The sequence below is a fragment of the Biomphalaria glabrata genome, chromosome 2, assembly GCF_947242115.1.
Source record: "Biomphalaria glabrata chromosome 2, xgBioGlab47.1, whole genome shotgun sequence".
NCBI lineage: Eukaryota > Metazoa > Mollusca > Gastropoda > Planorbidae > Biomphalaria > Biomphalaria glabrata.
Genome location: NC_074712.1, coordinates 38,316,065 through 38,333,540, shown reverse-complemented (window position 1 = coordinate 38,333,540; position 17,476 = coordinate 38,316,065). Strand labels below are relative to the sequence as shown.

Genomic DNA, 17,476 nt, shown 5'->3' with positions numbered 1-17,476 from the left:
TTTCAACTCACTTAAATCGAAGCGACATCAAGCAATGGCCCCGTCAAAGTTCACTAAGAGTTTAATGTTGTTTTTTAGAATGAAAAAAAAAACCCACAACCTTTTTATTCCAATATCTTTTTAAATTTTAATTCCTAATTCTTTCAAATTAAATTTTAATTTAAAAAAAAAATTGTTCCATTTATCTTATTTTGTGTTGTTGTTTTGTTACTTGAAATAAAGAAGAGCTTCGATTCCAAGAGAGAGAATCGAGAATGGATTCTGATCATAGACATTTATTCTGATATTTCAGTAAGGGCCTAACAATTTATAAAATGCGCTTTCTGTGTCACACACACACCTACACGTAAATTCAGACACACACACACACCAACTCAAACACACACACACACACTAATTTCCGCTGCAGACTTTCAAAAGAAAATTTGGTGTCATTCCGGCCGTTGTTCCCAGCGCAGTGGTGAGATTTAAATGTCAAGCCCACACTAGCATTCAACACTTAGCATGACACGCTCTATGATCCTGCAATCCTAGCCCAGAAATGAGTCTCACGGAAATGTTTGACTTTAGCCCCCATTCAGTGATGCTCAAACTATGAAGTCACTACACTCGACCATTTTGTTGTTGTTGTTGTTGGGATGTGAGCCATGACAAAAAGTCGGAAATTGTTGTGCTTCTCAAGCGTGAAGCTGTGAGTCTCGGAGTCTCAAGATTTAAAGCAAGAAGAGTGGCTAAGGCGAATGAGCGCCGAACCAACAAAAAGCTGAGAGAAGAATCAGGCCTATCTACAACTGACCTAACCCACCCATGCCACGTATGCGGCCGGCTTTTTAATTAAAGCGAGGATTAGACTTTACAGCCATCTTTTAGTCCATAGGAAATGAGAAATGTGCTCAATTTCAACCACGAAGGAGGAACTATAGATACAGGCTCCTAATCACTGAGTACCGCAACTATTTTTTTTACAAATATATATATATATAAGTATAGCAATGACACAACATCTTACAGAGCAGCTCCTTCTTCCCTATTGCCATTAGGGCATTTAATGGGTTGCTTGAATCAGCCAGAAATAACAGAGTTAAGTCTCTAATTAACATGAATCAGTAGATTAACATTGTTACGCGTAGGTCGTAATTCTCTTTTGAATAAACCTTTTTAATTTATAAAATAAAGCAGATGTTAGAATTTACTTAAAAGAAAAGTAAAGTTCCACTTTCAGACCTTGCGATCTATAGGGCGGATGACGTAAAGGTCATCTGTTTTTGTGACCCACGGTTAACGAGGGTGTCATGTGGCTAGCATAACGACCAACCACCTTTACTTTCCCCTAACTAAAGCTTTAGAACACTATAAAATGGCAGTTTTGAAGCAGCGACGATAATTGTTTTGGTTCATCACAAGAGACAGATACATTTGAGTTAAAAGTCCAGGCCTTTGGAAAGTTGGGAACCACTCATCTAGAGTATTTTGTATACCAGAAATACGAACCACTATGACGGGTCTATACATTGAAGCACGTCCTGAGCAGCAAGTCATGAATGTATGTCTGAACTTTGGATACTATGGATCATGGCGTACTTTCTGTCAGAGGCAATAGAACTAAAACGTTACCTGCCTAGAAAAGCAACTTCAGCAAGCACCTTTGATTTCTAGTTCACTGAGAATAAGATCCAAGAATAGAGTTTCAATTGTGATCTTGACACGTTTTAATTAACATTTTCCACGTTCAAAGTACACGGGAACTTTAAACAAAAGAGTAACTCGAAGTATCAACATTAAAGTAAACTTCCAAGCTGATGTTGTTACTTTGAACTGAATATAGAAAGCCGCGCAACATACTGGCCAGATTTACTCGTGTACCGTACTTGTAGTTACATCGGTTGTGACCAGAGACATGGACATTGATATTTTACGCTGTGCACTTTTCCGCTATTTACCTATAAGTGAATGGGCTGCAAGACTTGTGTTTATTATAGACTTAGCTGAAATCACTATTTATTTGACCAACAAGCTACACTTCTCTCTCTCCTCTCTCTATCTCTCTGTCTCACTTCTCACTATCTCTTTGTCTCTCCTCTCTCTCCTCTCCCACCATCTCTCAGTCTCTCTTCTCACTCTCTCTCTCCTTTTTCTCTCTCCTTTCTCTCTCTCTCCTTTCTCTCTCTCTCTCTCTCTCTCTCTCACTTCTCACTATCTCTCTCTCACTTTCCACTATCTCTCTCTCCTTTCTCTCTCTCACTTCTCACTCTCTCTCTCACTTCTCACTATCTATCTCTTTCTCCTTTCTCTCTCACTTCTCACTATATATATATATATATATATCTCATTTTTCTTTCTCACTCACTTCTTACTATTTCTCTGTCTCCGCTCTCCCTTTTCACTCTCTGTTTCTCCTCTCACTTCTCACTTGGTGATGGTAAGGTTTATTGGGCCTCTATGTAGGTGATGGTAAGGTTTATTGGGCCTCTATGTAGGTGATGGTAAGGTTTATTGGGCCTCTATGTAGGTGATGGTAAGGTTTATTGGGCCTCTATGTAGGTGATGGTAAGGTTTATTGGGCCTCTATGTAGGTGATGGTAAGGTTTATTGGGCCTCTATGTAGGTGATGGTAAGGTTTGCTGGGCCTCTATGTTAGTATACGACTATAGGTGATGGTAAGGTTTGCTGGACCTCTTTGTAGGTGATGGTAAGGTTTGCTGGGCCTCTATGTAGGTGATGGTAAGGTTTGCTGGGCCTCTATGTAGGTGATGGTAAGGTTTGCTGGGCCTCTATGTAGGTGATGGTAAGGCTTGCTGGGCCTCTATGTAGGTGATGGTAAGGTTTGATGGGCCTCTATGTAGGTGATGGTAAGGTTTGCTGAGCCTCTATGTAGGTGCTGGTAAGGCTTGCTGGGCCTCTATGTAGATGAAAGTAAGGTTTGCTGGGCCTCTATGTTAGTATACGACTATAGGTGATAGTAAGGCTTGCTGGGCCTCTATGTAGATGAAAGTAAGGTTTGCTGGGCCTCTATGTAGGTGATGGTAAAGTTTGATGGGCCTCTATGTAGATGAAAGTAAGGTTTGCTGGGCCTCTATGTTTGTCTCTCCTCTTTCCCTTTCTCTCATTCTCAATCTGTTTCTTCCCCATTAAGACAAACACTCACCAATTAAATGCATATCATGTTTGAGTTCCCTTGGGTATACCACACTGTTAATTAGTGTTAGAACTTCCTAATTACATAAATCTCCATTAGTCTCTAAATCTGACAAAACTTGTTGATATTAAGCCTATATTATAACCTATTATAAAATAAGCGAGTTTGATATAAAGAGGTTTGACATAATATGATCAACATTTTTTGTTTGTTTCTTAGGACAGAAAAGAAAGCAGCCAAGTTGTATTTCTCCTACAATGAAGACTGGTGTTCTTCAATCATCTTATCACAACTCGTGCGAAAGCATAAAATTCTGGGACAGTAAACAAGATTCCAGCGTAAACATTACGACTGCAGCAATCAGAAGTGTCAGAGAAACATCGCATCTCACCTTCAAGGGTTCTCATTCTGTCCAGCTCCACACGAAAAGAAGACGTTGACAGTACACTGCCGTGCTTTGATAGGCGTACATGTAATTACCCCCCCCCCCCCCACCGCAGTGTATTTTTTTAAAGATTTTTAGTAGATCTAGATTTAACACTTAAACTAGACAATTTCTATTATTTTCTATACAAATTTTACTTAGCTAACTTAATAACTAAATAGTAACTATTAATTTATTTCTATGTCTGAATACCTAGATCTGTGATAATTTTGTGCTTTTTCAAAAATCGCATTCTGAAACTTTACTCTGGTACTCTTTTAGTCCATTATCTTACAACAAGACCAATCAGTTAAACGTTTGCTATGGAGACTTTACCATCTAGATTTAGAATGATACTGATAGACTTGATTTCATTATGTAGATGTATATTCGCCATTAGGTCTATTAGATAAGTCATTATATCATTAGATAGATATCACTATGATGAACTATTGTACTCTTTATTACATAAATCTCTATTGGCCTTTACATTTAATAAAACCGACTTGACATCAATTTCTAAAAATATTTAGATGCACTTAGGCTCTATGTTTGTGTACGACTTTAGATGATGGTAAGGTTTGCTGGGCCTCTATGTTTATGTAGGCCTGTAGGTGATGGTAAGGTTTGCTGGGCCTCTATGTTTATGTACGACTTTAGATGATGGTAAGGTTTGCTGGGCTTCTATGTTTATGTAGGCCTGTAGGTGATGGTAAGGTTTGCTGGGCCTCTATGTTTATGTAGGCCTGTAGATGATGGTAAGGTTTGCTGGGCCTCTATGTTTATGTAGGCCTGTAGATGATGGTAAGGTTTGCTGGGCCTCTATGTTTATGTACGACTTTAGATGATGGTAAGGTTTGCTGGGCCTCTATGTTTATGTAGGCCTGTAGGTGATGGTAAGGTTTGCTGGGCCTTTATGTTTATGTACGACTTTAGATGATGGTAAGGTTTGCTGGGCCTCTATGTTTATGTAGGCCTGTAGGTGATGGTAAGGTTTGCTGGGCCTCTATGTTTATGTAGGCCTGTAGATGATGGTAAGGTTTGCTGGGCCTCTATGTTTATGTACGACTTTAGATGATGGTAAGGTTTGCTGGGCCTCTATGTTTATGTAGGCCTGTAGGTGATGGTAAGGTTTGCTGGGCCTCTATGTTTATGTACGACTTTAGATGATGGTAAGGTTTGCTGGGCCTCTATGTTTATGTAGGCCTGTAGGTGATGGTAAGGTTTGCTGGGCCTCTATGTTTATGTACGACTTTAGATGATGGTAAGGTTTGCTGGGCTTCTATGTTTATGTAGGCCTGTAGGTGATGGTAAGGTTTGCTGGGCCTCTATGTTTATGTAGGCCTGTAGGTGATGGTAAGGTTTGCTGGGCCTCTATGTTTATGTAGGCCTGTAGGTGATGGTAAGGTTTGCTGGGCCTCTATGTTTATGTAGGCCTGTAGGTGATGGTAAGGTTTGCTGGGCTTCTATGTTTATGTAGGCCTGTAGGTGATGGTAAGGTTTGCTGGGCCTCTATGTTTATGTAGGCCTGTAGGTGATGGTAAGGTTTGCTGGGCTTCTATGTTTATGTAGGCCTGTAGGTGATGGTAAGGTTTGCTGGGCCTCTATGTTTATGTAGGCCTGTAGGTGATGGTAAGGTTTGCTAGGCCTCTATGTTTATGTAGGCCTGTAGGTGATGGTAAGGTTTGCTGGGCTTCTATGTTTATGTAGGCCTGTAGGTGATGGTAAGGTTTGCTGGGCTTCTATGTTTATGTAGGCGTGTAGGTGATGGTAAGGTTTGCTGGGCCTCTATGTTTATGTAGGCCTGTAAGTGATGGTAAGGTTTGCTGGGCTTCTATGTTTATGTAGGCCTGTAGGTGATGGTAAGGTTTGCTGGGCTTCTATGTTTATGTAGGCCTGTAGGTGATGGTAAGGTTTGCTGGGCCTCTATGTTTATGTAGGCCTGTAGGTGATGGTAAGGTTTGCTGGGCTTCTATGTTTATGTAGGCCTGTAGGTGATGGTAAGGTTTGCTGGGCCTTTATGTTTGTATACGAATGTAGGTGATGGTAAGGTTTGCTGGGCTTCTATGTTTATGTAGGCCTGTAGGTGATGGTAAGGTTTGCTGGGCCTTTATGTTTGTATACGAATGTAGGTGATGGTAAGGTTTGCTGGGCCTCTATGTTTATGTAGGCCTGTAGGTGATGGTAAGGTTTGCTGGGCTTCTATGTTTATGTAGGCCTGTAGGTGATGGTAAGGTTTGCTGGGCTTCTATGTTTATGTAGGCCTGTAGGTGATGGTAAGGTTTGCTGGGCCTTTATGTTTGTATACGAATGTAGGTGATGGTAAGGTTTGCTGGGCCTCTATGTTTATGTAGGCCTGTAGGTGATGGTAAGGTTTGCTGGGCTTCTATGTTTATGTAGGCCTGTAGGTGATGGTAAGGTTTGCTTGGCCTTTATGTTTGTATACGAATGTAGGTGATGGTAAGGTTTGCTGGGCCTCTATGTTTATGTAGGCCTGTAGGTGATGGTAAGGTTTGCTGGGCTTCTATGTTTATGTAGGCCTGTAGGTGATGGTAAGGTTTGCTTGGCCTTTATGTTTGTATACGAATGTAGGTGATGGTAAGGTGATGGTAAGGTTTGCTTTGCCTCTATGTTTGTATACGAATGTAGGTGATGGTTAGGTTTGCTGGGCCTCTTAGTTTGTATACGAATGTAAGTGATGGTTAGGTTTGCTGGGCCTCTATGTTTGTATACGAATGTAGGTGATGGTAAGGTTTGCTGGGCTCTATGTTTGTATACCAATGTAGGTGATGGTAAGGTTTGCTGGGCATCTTAGTTTGTATACGAATGTAGGTGATGGTAAGGTTTGCTTGGCCTTTATGTTTGTATACGAATGTAGGTGATGGTAAGGTTTGCTGGGCCTCTATGTTTATGTAGGCCTGTAGGTGATGGTAAGGTTTGCTGGGCTTCTATGTTTATGTAGGCCTGTAGGTGATGGTAAGGTTTGCTTGGCCTTTATGTTTGTATACGAATGTAGGTGATGGTAAGGTGATGGTAAGGTTTGCTGGGCCTCTATGTTTGTATACGAATGTAGGTGATGGTTAGGTTTGCTGGGCCTCTTAGTTTGTATACGAATGTAAGTGATGGTTAGGTTTGCTGGGCCTCTATGTTTGTATACGAATGTAGGTGATGGTAAGGTTTGCTGGGCTCTATGTTTGTATACCAATGTAGGTGATGGTAAGGTTTGCTGGGCATCTTAGTTTGTATACGAATGTAGGTGATGATAAGGTTTGCTGGGCCTCTTAGTTTGTATACGAATGTAGGTCATGGTAAGGTTTGCTGGGCCTCTATGTTTGTATACCAATGTAGGTCATGGTAAGGTTTGCTGGGCCTCTATGTTTGTATACGAATGTAGGTGATGGTAAGGTTTGCTGGGCCTCTTAGTTTGTATACGAATGTAGGAGATGGTAAGGTTTGCTGGGCCTCTATGTTTTTATACGAATGTAGGTGATGGTAAGGTTTGCTGGGCCTCTGTGACAAGTCAAAAACTCGCTGTCAGAGTCACTCTAAATTATCACAGCATTAATTATTATTTTTCATCATTTATTTATTTTATTTTAATTATTTCTCCATCCTACCCCTAAATTATTCACCCGCCACACCTTTTCCTCTCTACCAGGCTAGACTTAGTCCACCACCTTGGAGAAAATTAGGCCAGTCCTTTCATTTATCTTCCCTTGACCGGGGCAAAGATACGCTCAGACTCTTTGATCTCATCGGCAGGATGTCTGACGCCGCAATTGACTCCCCCCCCCTCTTGGGTGGAAGGTAGGTCACTCTTCCCCCCCCCCCCCCACGTCTCTCTTTGATCTAAGAGATTACACGGGTCAACACACCGCGTGATACTCCAAGGTGCGGCTCTTGTCGGACTTCACCCACGTGTAAGCTAATTCTTAGCCTAGGACGTTTCCTGTGTCCGCCCACATTTCCCAGGCATATATAAGTAGATTCAAATCAAGCCAGACCCTTTCCACTCCTCTATCGCTGTCGATCGAGTCTGGACTATATCATTTATTCTCCCTCCTAGAGGAATACCTGGTGCCTCCCTCAGGTGTCTGCCTATTTATCCGATCACTTACCTGCCTATTTGCCTACTGGCCTATCTATGTGCTTAGTGCTAACCAGCGCTGCACTTGCCTAGTTGCTATCAAGAATCACCTATTGCCTAGTTACTGGATCAACGATCCATTTACCTGCAGTTGTGCTTGGTGCTATTCAGCGCCGCATTTGCCTACTGAGATCTACTCAACTCTACTACTTGGCGCTATCGGCATTGCCCGCCTATTCGACAGCCCACCTGTCAAGCTATTAGGTGCGACGTCCCTATAGACCAGATCTGTGTGAGACGTCATAGCTACGCCAACCCTCTGCAACTCACTGGACATATCCTGTCAACTACGCTGCCCACGGCAGATCAGCTCTGCCCGCAGTAACATTGTGCCCACGGTATCCGGCCACCCGCCATACTGTGCCCACTACAGATACTAGAACTTGGGACTGAGACTCCACAAGAGCTATATCGCCGGCGTCCCTCTATCCGCTAGAGCGCCACCTCCAGCTGCAGAACCTCAAGCCAGGACACAGCCAGCTGCGACATCAACAGGACAACCAGCTAAGTCAGAGGACAAAGTGACATACTCTCTTATTATGTGCAAGAGTGATGATTAAACATAGAATATACTAGAGATAGATGCAAACCCTCCCCCTTTTATTATTATATGTATATTTATGTAAATAAATATCCTTTATTTTAACTTTGGTATCTATCTTTCATTGCTTTGTCTCGTTGCGTGTCTGCTCCCGATTCATATGCTGATAAGTGGGGGTGTGATAGCATTAAAAATAATCATCCCCTAGACATAAAACGTGCCAAACACACGTCACATTTCCCCACCTGTCACAGCCTCTATGTTTGTATACGAATGTAGGTCATGGTAAGGTTTGCTGGGCCTCTATGTTTGTATACGAATGTAGGTCATGGTAAGGTTTGCTGGGCTTCTATGTTTGTATACGAATGTAGGTCATGGTAAGGTTTGCTGGGCCTCTATGTTTGTGTAGATCTGTAGGTGATGGTAAGGTTTACCACTTTCGTCTAATTTACCAATGCCGGATTTTAGTAAGAGAAGGCCCTCAACACAATTTTTGTGGAGGCCCAAACATTCTTCAAACTTGAAAATAAAAACATTTGATAATATTCATAAATCTAAATGCATGTCCTATTTATAAAGAAAGAACAACTTGCTTGTAAATTTAATCTCATTTTTTCGTATGTACGTACTGTTGCTCAGACGTAGGCCATGTACTCACTTCTTCTTTTTGCTCTAGTCCTATTTTGGAGAAAACTTTCCACCCAGATAAATCACAAAACACAAATAAAAGATGCGTCTATTGGGGTGTTATTAAAGTCAGACATTTTTAGATTTGCTCGCTTTTCTTTCAAGGCTGGAGTCCTCTTTTCCATTGGCGATGTCTCCTAAGTATTCTGAAATGTACAAAGCAAGAAAGAGTGTTAACGGGTGTCACCAGAATATTCATCATCCTCAAACAACGCCACGAGATCGCTTGGTCACCCCATGCAGGGACTAACGTATTTTCAAAGTCATCCTCTATGGACAACATGAGATGGACACAGAGAAAAAAAATGTCGCCTCCCACTATCTATGTTTGAGTGTAATCAGACGGGATCTCAAAGCGGAGGACATCGAAGACTTAGAAGACATAGCCCTAAACAGAAAGAGACAGAAAGCTTGTGGGAGAAGGACTACACTTAAGCTTCCTAAACAGAACCCAAGACTGTCATCTAAAGATTGCCGAGGACACACGTAGCGAAAAGAGAACCTAAACTGACCACCGGCAAAATATGTAGATCACTGCTAGGACAGCGTAGCCACGTGAAATACTGCACTCTTCGGAAAAGAAGACAATATAATAAAATAGTAGACCAAAGTTGTAACAAAGATAAAATACTTACATCAAGTAGTGAATTAAAATAACTAAGATTCGCAGTTGGACCATCAACTCATGACTAGTTTGTAAATCTATATAAACACTATATAAACTACAACCGGAAGCTCCATGAGTATGGGTTGTAGAAACAAAAAATGGTAGAACCATTTTGCGAGAATTAGCCAAGATGGCCTTTAAATTGTGAAGTTGCATTGATGTTACTTTACTTTCCCCAAGCAAAGTATATTAAGTGTATCAAGTCACTCATGTAATTAAATTTGAGTTAGACAATCTAGATGTATGTGGTATAGTTCCATGTTTAGATCTAGATCTTAATTCTAAATCTAGTTTTATTTTATATTTTATTTTATTATAGGTGCCTGACATTGTAAATATCTCTCTAGTTCTAGATCAAGTCTAGATGAATTAGAACTAATCAATTAATTCCCAATCAGTTTGATGACTTCATATAAACTGACACATTGAAAGGAACTCCGCTCTATTTAGATCAGTAAAATGTAGTAAGCATTTAAATCTGCGCGTTCGAAAAAAAAGTGATAGGCTATCTCATGGTAGATCTAATAAGAATAGCCGAGTCCAGGCATTGACGCCCTGATCTATATAATTTATTTATTTATTTTTTTGCTATAGAGGGAGAAATGCGTATTTTCAAATGATAAACCGTACTCGCGTATTTTCGTGTCCATTTGCGTACAAAATACGCGAGCTACGGACTTGTAGGTAACTGTGTGTAATAGTGTTTTTAAAACGTAGGCTCAGTGATGCATACATTATGATTAGATTTGTGTTATTCCTACTAAGTCCATCATATTCTTGAACCCGTCCCACGAGTATCTATAGGCCACTGTGTCAGGATTGAAGCACGAAGGATGACCTTCTCTACATTTTAGCACTCCAGCATATAATACAGGAAGAAATCAAGTTGAATAATGGCACAATTTTATTACAGATCTCTTTCAATTTGATGCGGACATTTCTAGCCACTATGGCCCTTTAACAGCATCCAAACCTCACACACACACACACACACACTAACTCTTATACTATCTAAAGTTTCTACAGAAAAGTGATGTCGTAATTTATATGTAACAGAGAAACCTAAACAACTATTTAAACTAAAATGTCTGATACATTTTTTTTAAATCATTGAAAGCGTTTTTTTTTTATGTTATGCGCAAACGATTTATTTAATGGGAGGTAACTGGACTCACTATTATATTTTTTAGTTTTTGAAATGAGTTGTCTCCTTCACACGCGTTCTGATATGGTCTGACTAGCTTTCCGTTTTGATAGTTACCCATAGTGTACATTCACTGGTAAGTGTCGCCTTGAAAAAAGGAAATAGTGCTGGCTTGAATATGAAACTATTATCTATTTCAGTAAAAACAAGGTAATAGTAAAAACATTAAAAATACTTGTTTAAAAAAGAGAATACCTTCTTTAAAGAAGTGTTTTTCTCTTAATAACTAATGAAGGTTATATTAAAAAACAACGGAACATCTTTATCCCCGCACCATATCCCCCTGCTCCCGAGAAAGAATCCTGGGTAAGCGAATGTTCCAATGACAGGCCTTTAGACTTAGAAATAAACAAAAAAAAAAAAAATAAAGTTCCCCTTTCATACGAGGTGATGTTAAGGTCATCTGTTTCTTTGGCCAACGGTTAATGAGCTGGGTGTCATGTGGCCAGCACCACCACCAACCACCTTTACTTTTCTCAAAGTCAGGTACCCACTTTGCCCGCCCAGAAGAATTTTGTTTCCACAAAGTTACAAATCGAATAGAGACATTGTAACAACAAAAACAGTAGAAAATACTTTTATAAAAAGAAAATATCTCCTTTATACATCTTATACTATAGTGCGATAATTGTGCTCTTAATAACGAATAAATGTTAGATTTAACAAAAAAAAAAAAAGGAAACTTTTTACCCCCCTTATCCAGGGAGAAAAAAATCCTTGTTTAGCGAATGTAGGCCTATACATTTACTATACTTTATAGTTTATACTATTGTAATGATGGACCTTTAGATCTAGAATTACGAGACGGTGCATAAAATGTTCCTGAACATTGATTTATTAAACTTAGTATAGTTCCATGGTTTAATCTCTTGAATAAAATAATGCCTACATAGGAAATACCTGAAGATGTTTAATAAGCCTACGTTTAAGATTTTAAGCCAAATTTAATTAATTTTTTATTTTACTTTGAAAAATTATAATGGTCAAACTAGAGTTTTCCCCAGTATGGCCAACCAGCTAGTAATTCTTTTCCCAACGATATACAGTAACTTTCAAATTTTCGGAAACCTCAAAGCTGTTTTCAAGATCCGTATCCAGGATTTTCCCACCGAACCAGAAGGTTCCAGGTTCTACGAAGCTATGAGTTGAATAGAGGTATTGTAAAAAGTAATACGTTTTAAAGACGAGTTCGTAAAAAAATTTTTAAAACAACAACAATATTTGTATGAGCATTTTTTAATTCTATCTGTCAGAAATGAAGCATTAATATTTTTTTCGATTTTGACCTTAGAAGCAATTTTATTTTTGCACTAATCCGGGAATCTATATTGAAGCCAAAGTTTTTAATGAAGAAGTTTATGACCTTTTATAAAGACTTACCTCCTCTGAAGTTTTTTTAAATTATAAATCTGGTGTAGTTTAAGAAAGAAATGCTTGCATATTCATTTGTTAGAAGTAAACGTTTCGCTTTGAAGAAACACAAAAGTAGCCGGTGCATCAGAGCTTTGCAACAACTGAAATATTCTAAAGTATCATGGTCTATGAGTTGCAGTTTGCAATATCTTTTCTTGTTTTCGCGACGGGACAGACGGCTTTAGGGGCTCCGCTTAAAAACATAATTCATGTCTGTGTAACTCAGTGTTTCTCAAACTTTTTTGTCTGGCGGCACAGTAAAAAAACTTGAAAATTTTCGCGGCACACCACAAAGAGCAACAGATGTTTTATAATAAAAAGGAAAAAAGATTTTACTTGTTTTTAAGTATTACATTTAATGTGAAGGGTGTGCCTGTTGTTGAGAGCAAATGCGATCTAATCGAGGCTCCAGAGTCGACAAACAAACTCGCATTTCATCGTCTATTGTAAGAAGTCTCTCTCTTTTCTTAGACTTGATTTCAGTCAGTGCTGAAAATCCAAACTCACAAAACCATGAAGATGCAAATGTAAGAATTATTTTGATTGCTTTTAAACTGATTGCAGGATATAACTTGTTGATTGAAATCCAAATCACATCCAGGCTTTTCTCGGCAAAACTTGACTTAAGAACTGCAACGTTTTTAAATCCATAAGCTGCTCTGCTTCTTCAGTTGTAAGATTTGTAGCTTCATTGTTTCCAAATAGATAGCTAACCCATCCATACTCATTACTTCCAACTGTTGGGAAGTAATACTGCAGGTGTGTCAAAGTGAGCAGAATTTCGGGAGTGATTTCTTTATTTAAAGCACATTCATTGAAAGTAGGAAAGCAGTCGAAGACTCCTTTCGAGATCTTATTTTGACACAAAATGACTTCAGTTTTGAGGATGCAGTGATGATGGTTTCCAATGGTCATTGAAGACGTAAATTCAATGAATTTCATTTGTCAAATAAATCAGAAAGAAATGTCACCCTAACCCACCAGATCTCGTCATGAATAGAAAATCCAAAGTCTTTTTTTTCAGCCTCCAAGAATGAAATCAACTCAGCCTTGAGTTGCATGCTACACTTTAACACTTTTCCCTTGGAGAGCCAACGAACGTTGGTGTGATACAGGAGACATTTGTAGTCTGAATCCATTGCTTCACAAAGCTCTGAGAAAAGTCGGGATGCAAGCGGTCGAGATTTGATGAAGTTTAAAACTTCAATCACTTGATCCGGAACAGACATCCAAACTTTCGGCAAAGATTTGAAGGCAAGAGCTTCTCTGTGGATCATGCAGTGAACAACTAATACATTTGGATTTTCTTGAAGCACAAGAGTGACGAATCCCTTTCTATTTCCCTGCAAGGAAGGACAGCCATCGGTGCAAACGATGACACAGTTTTTCCACTGTAGTTTGAATAGCAAAATGTTTTCGTTCACCACTTTGAAAATATCTTCGCCTTTGGTTGTAGTTGGAAAGTCTTTGCAAAATAAGAATTCGTTGACACATTTTTCATCCTTTATGAATCGAATAAAAGCTAGCAGCTGGGCTTTGCCGCTAACGTCAGTGGATTCATCAACTTGACGAGACCACAACAGAGACACTTCATCGTCAGTCACGTCGAAGTGTTCGCAGATTTGATCTTGTATATCTGAGGATAAGTCTTCAATTCTGCGCGAGATAGTATCATTTGACAAAGGAACTTTTTTAACTTTTTCGGCGGCATCGGGTCCAAGGATAGTCTCAACAACTATAGCTAAAGCTGGTGCAATAACTGATTCAGCCTCTGTGTGTGCTTTCTTGCGTTTTGCTAATAGCTGAGCAACCTTTTAACTTGCAATCAATCCCTTTTCTGGCAGCTTTAGGTAGTTCGTAAGTTTCTTAGCTTGTTTATTTTGTTAAGCCATGATGTTTTCCAAGTATTCCTTCGGTTACGCTTTTAGAGCTGGATGTTTTGTTTCCAAGTATCTTTCAATTTGCTTCGAACAAGCGCCTCATTCGATAGAGTAGCATTGCAGATCAGAAAGAATGACAATGGAGAATTTTCAGGTCCCGAAGATATGAAACCATTTCCGATGTAATCTTCTTTGTACCTTCGTTTGGTTCCTTGCTTTTCATTTAACGCTTTCGTAGTTTCATTCTTGCTAACGTATTTCTCCATGGATAACAATGAATAAGGCTTAGTGATATTTTGTTATTATTAGCATACACATAAACAATTTACATGAAACACATCGCTTATTATTATCGTTACCAATTCAAGAACTGCTGTGCGTCTGCTAAGGCGGCCTACATTTGAGTCAATATATATATAGTGGACAATTCCATAACTTGAATAGCTAAACACCCCTTTCCGTCATAATGGAGCGATCCACTACTATTACTGGTCGTTTTAAGTAGCAATGTCATCGCAGCGTAAACTAAACATTTAATAGTATGCAGACCTGTGTAACGCTGCACATGTGGCGTTCTGAAAACTCCCGCGGCACACCTGCAAAGGGCACACTAGTGTGCCGCGGCACACAGTTTGAGAAACACTGGTGTAACTACTAACTTTATTCGTCTATAACTATATGTACTTTCTACAGACGTACCATAGTTTCAGTAAGCCAGCCTCCAGGTCAGCTAACATTCCATCAGTTCATTCATTCAACCTAGATAACAGAGTTAGTCAATATACTACAGGCCATTCAAAACAAGCACATTTACTATAGCATTGTGTTTCACAAAACATAAACAGATTAGTTAACACCAAGTTTTGTATAGACCAGACTCGTACATTTCCGACATGCCAGTCACGAGCAGCACCACTGGATGGCTGCCTGATCGTGGGTTATTTGCGCTCTAGTCACCATGGTCCTGTCTGTCCTGCGGGAGGTTTGGGCAGAAATCTGAAGGAACGTCTAAAACTAACAAAATCGCCGAGTCCAATGGAACCGATCGTCTACAGTCTACGCCTTCATTATACACTTTGGGTAGAAATGTGTTTTTGTCACGTGGCATAGATAAACAGTTTTCAACTTGGCTTGTCTAATTTTATGATAATGTGCTACTTGTCATCTGAAAGTAGAGATGCGATTGGCCCTGTTTTATATGTGCCAAACAATTCTGTCTCAAAAGATGAACACGTAATGTGATGAGAAACTAACTAGATCTCGGCCCTGTTGTATTTTGATCACGTGACACTGTCTAGTGAATGACTTTGTACGTTTTCCAACGTATTTCAGAAATACAGATTTATTTGTCCTTGATAAAACCTCCAGCATGACGGCAGGGGGTGGCACGGGCGAGACCATTTGTTATAGAAGGCCTCAACACTGACCTGCAACGTCACGGCTTGTGGGCAGTTTAGACTAATTGCTCGTTGCCACAGACCTGTGACGTGACACGAGTTATTGGTCTAAACTGCCCACAGCTTGTGACGTTGCAGGTCAGTGTTCAGGCCTTCTATAACGATTGGTCTCGGCACGGGTCGAACCCTGGACCATCGAGACGAAGGTTTGGAGAGAGAGTGCCTAGCACACGATCATGCAGGCGTTCATCACCCAAGGTGTAAGAAACATTTACAAGAAACATTCATAAGAAACATTCACAAATACCTAAAATTAAAATAAATGTTGTACAAATGTGTTACAAATATTTTGTTTACACTGTGCTGCAACTGACATTTTAGTTGCTATTAAATTTTGACCGCGACCAATGGTATTCTATTGATTTGTAAAGCACTGCTATGTTCTCATACAATACGTTAGAAGGGGGGGGGAGTCAGGTCGCCTTTTTATTACCACTAGATTCTACGTAGATTTAGAATACTCTTGTAGTATTTGAAAAGGCCTCTGTTAAATTTAGACTATAAACTATAATGATAGTTTAAACATAAAACAGATAAAACATAGATCTAGGCCAGCAGGCGTATTCGACTTTAAAATACCCGGTGTTTCATGTGCTGCAATAGCCAGCAAGCAGGCTAGCAGACATCGCATTGTATTCCACTCCCGTCAGCATCACTGGTACAACTCCGCTTCCTGCTGTTTTAAAAAAAGAAAGTCTCGCTAACACAAATGTGACCGCGTTGCTGAAGGGACTGTGAACCGCAGCTGTCGTGGACGGCTGTGATGTTTTCTTGAGGCCGTAGTCCTCAAGTGTACAAATAAGTGGTGCGTGTCCTTATTCAAACAGTGTGATTTTTTGTAGTACGCCAGAGCCAGGTAAGTTGTCTATTAAATACTAGAATCTATATGCTCGCAAACGTAAACGCTAGATCTCACATTGTTTTTTTTTGTCTAAGTGACGTAGATCTAAGGTCTAGCTCTACATCTATCTGGATCTAAACTCTAGGCTTAAATCTATCTAGATCTAGTTCGTTTTGAATAGTGAAGCGGATGTTTTAGAGAGAATGTTTTAAATGTAACGTGGTTAATTTCTTCGGCGATTTTTGTTTTTCTAAAACCATCATTTAAAAAAAAAATTCTTTAGATTATGTGATCTAGAATAGATCTATATATAATCTATATCTGAGTTGTTCTGTTTATGTTGTCATATTGATATTTTATTTGACGATTCTCAAAAATATGGTGTTAAAGGCACCCAAAGCATCCCAGCATTTCCCCTATCACATCCCCCCCCCCCCACACCTATTTTCCCTTTTTCTTTTGAAAACAACAACAGACTGCTAACAAGTCACAGCGTTAGAAGGCCTGTTGCCTGTTCCACGTGATATTCCGAGTTACATCTGATTGAAATATCAGTAATCCTAGGGCGGTTAATGAATCTCTTCCCCAGCCATTTAGCAACCAGCTCACGTAGATGTATGTTATTATGTACGTTATTGACACTATTGTAGTGTTTTATAAATAAACATTCCCAAATAGGCGATGTATGTTTAGCCGGCTCATTGAATGTAAATCTAGAATCTATAGCTCCATCAACAAGGCTGAGGCCATCTTAGATTTAGATCTCGACGTTTATGATGCAAATACTCTTAAATGTGTTATACACTGAGTTCAGTCAGCAATAGCCGTTAGGGCTATCATGTGATGTACTGTCAATTGCTTCTTACGCTGCGTCCCGCTGACCTAGTTCTTGCGACACCGCGATCAAATGTTTTATGGGTGACTCACCTACGTTAATAATAAACACAGAAACCTCCTGGTGGTAATCGATTGACAACTTTGTGAGATGCCCCCCTCCCTCCACACACATACACATGCCCTACACTCTCGTGGGCATTTGTGCAAACACATGGGCACACACACCCTGACGTGTATGCTCA

At 39.7% G+C, this 17,476-nt stretch overlaps 2 protein-coding genes across 3 annotated transcripts in view; one reads left to right on the top strand and one right to left on the bottom strand.

Moving 5' to 3' along the window:
* LOC106054859 (high-affinity choline transporter 1-like) overlaps window positions 1–17,474 on the bottom strand; it is a 61,213-nt gene extending 43,739 nt beyond the window's left edge. The window contains exons 1-3 of one of the 2 annotated variants that reach the window (XM_056020406.1): window positions 17,325–17,474; window positions 14,799–14,858; window positions 8,907–9,081 (exon numbers count right to left, since the gene is read on the bottom strand). The gene's annotated coding sequence lies outside the window, so the exon portion shown is untranslated. The remainder of the gene's footprint in view (window positions 1–8,906; window positions 9,082–14,798; window positions 14,859–17,324) is intronic. The other variant, XM_056020407.1, reaches the window with a different exon arrangement.
* Window positions 16,206–17,476, top strand: part of LOC106054805 (sodium/calcium exchanger 3-like) — a 44,906-nt gene continuing 43,635 nt past the window's right edge. The window contains exon 1 of the mRNA XM_056020401.1: window positions 16,206–16,412. The gene's annotated coding sequence lies outside the window, so the exon portion shown is untranslated. The remainder of the gene's footprint in view (window positions 16,413–17,476) is intronic.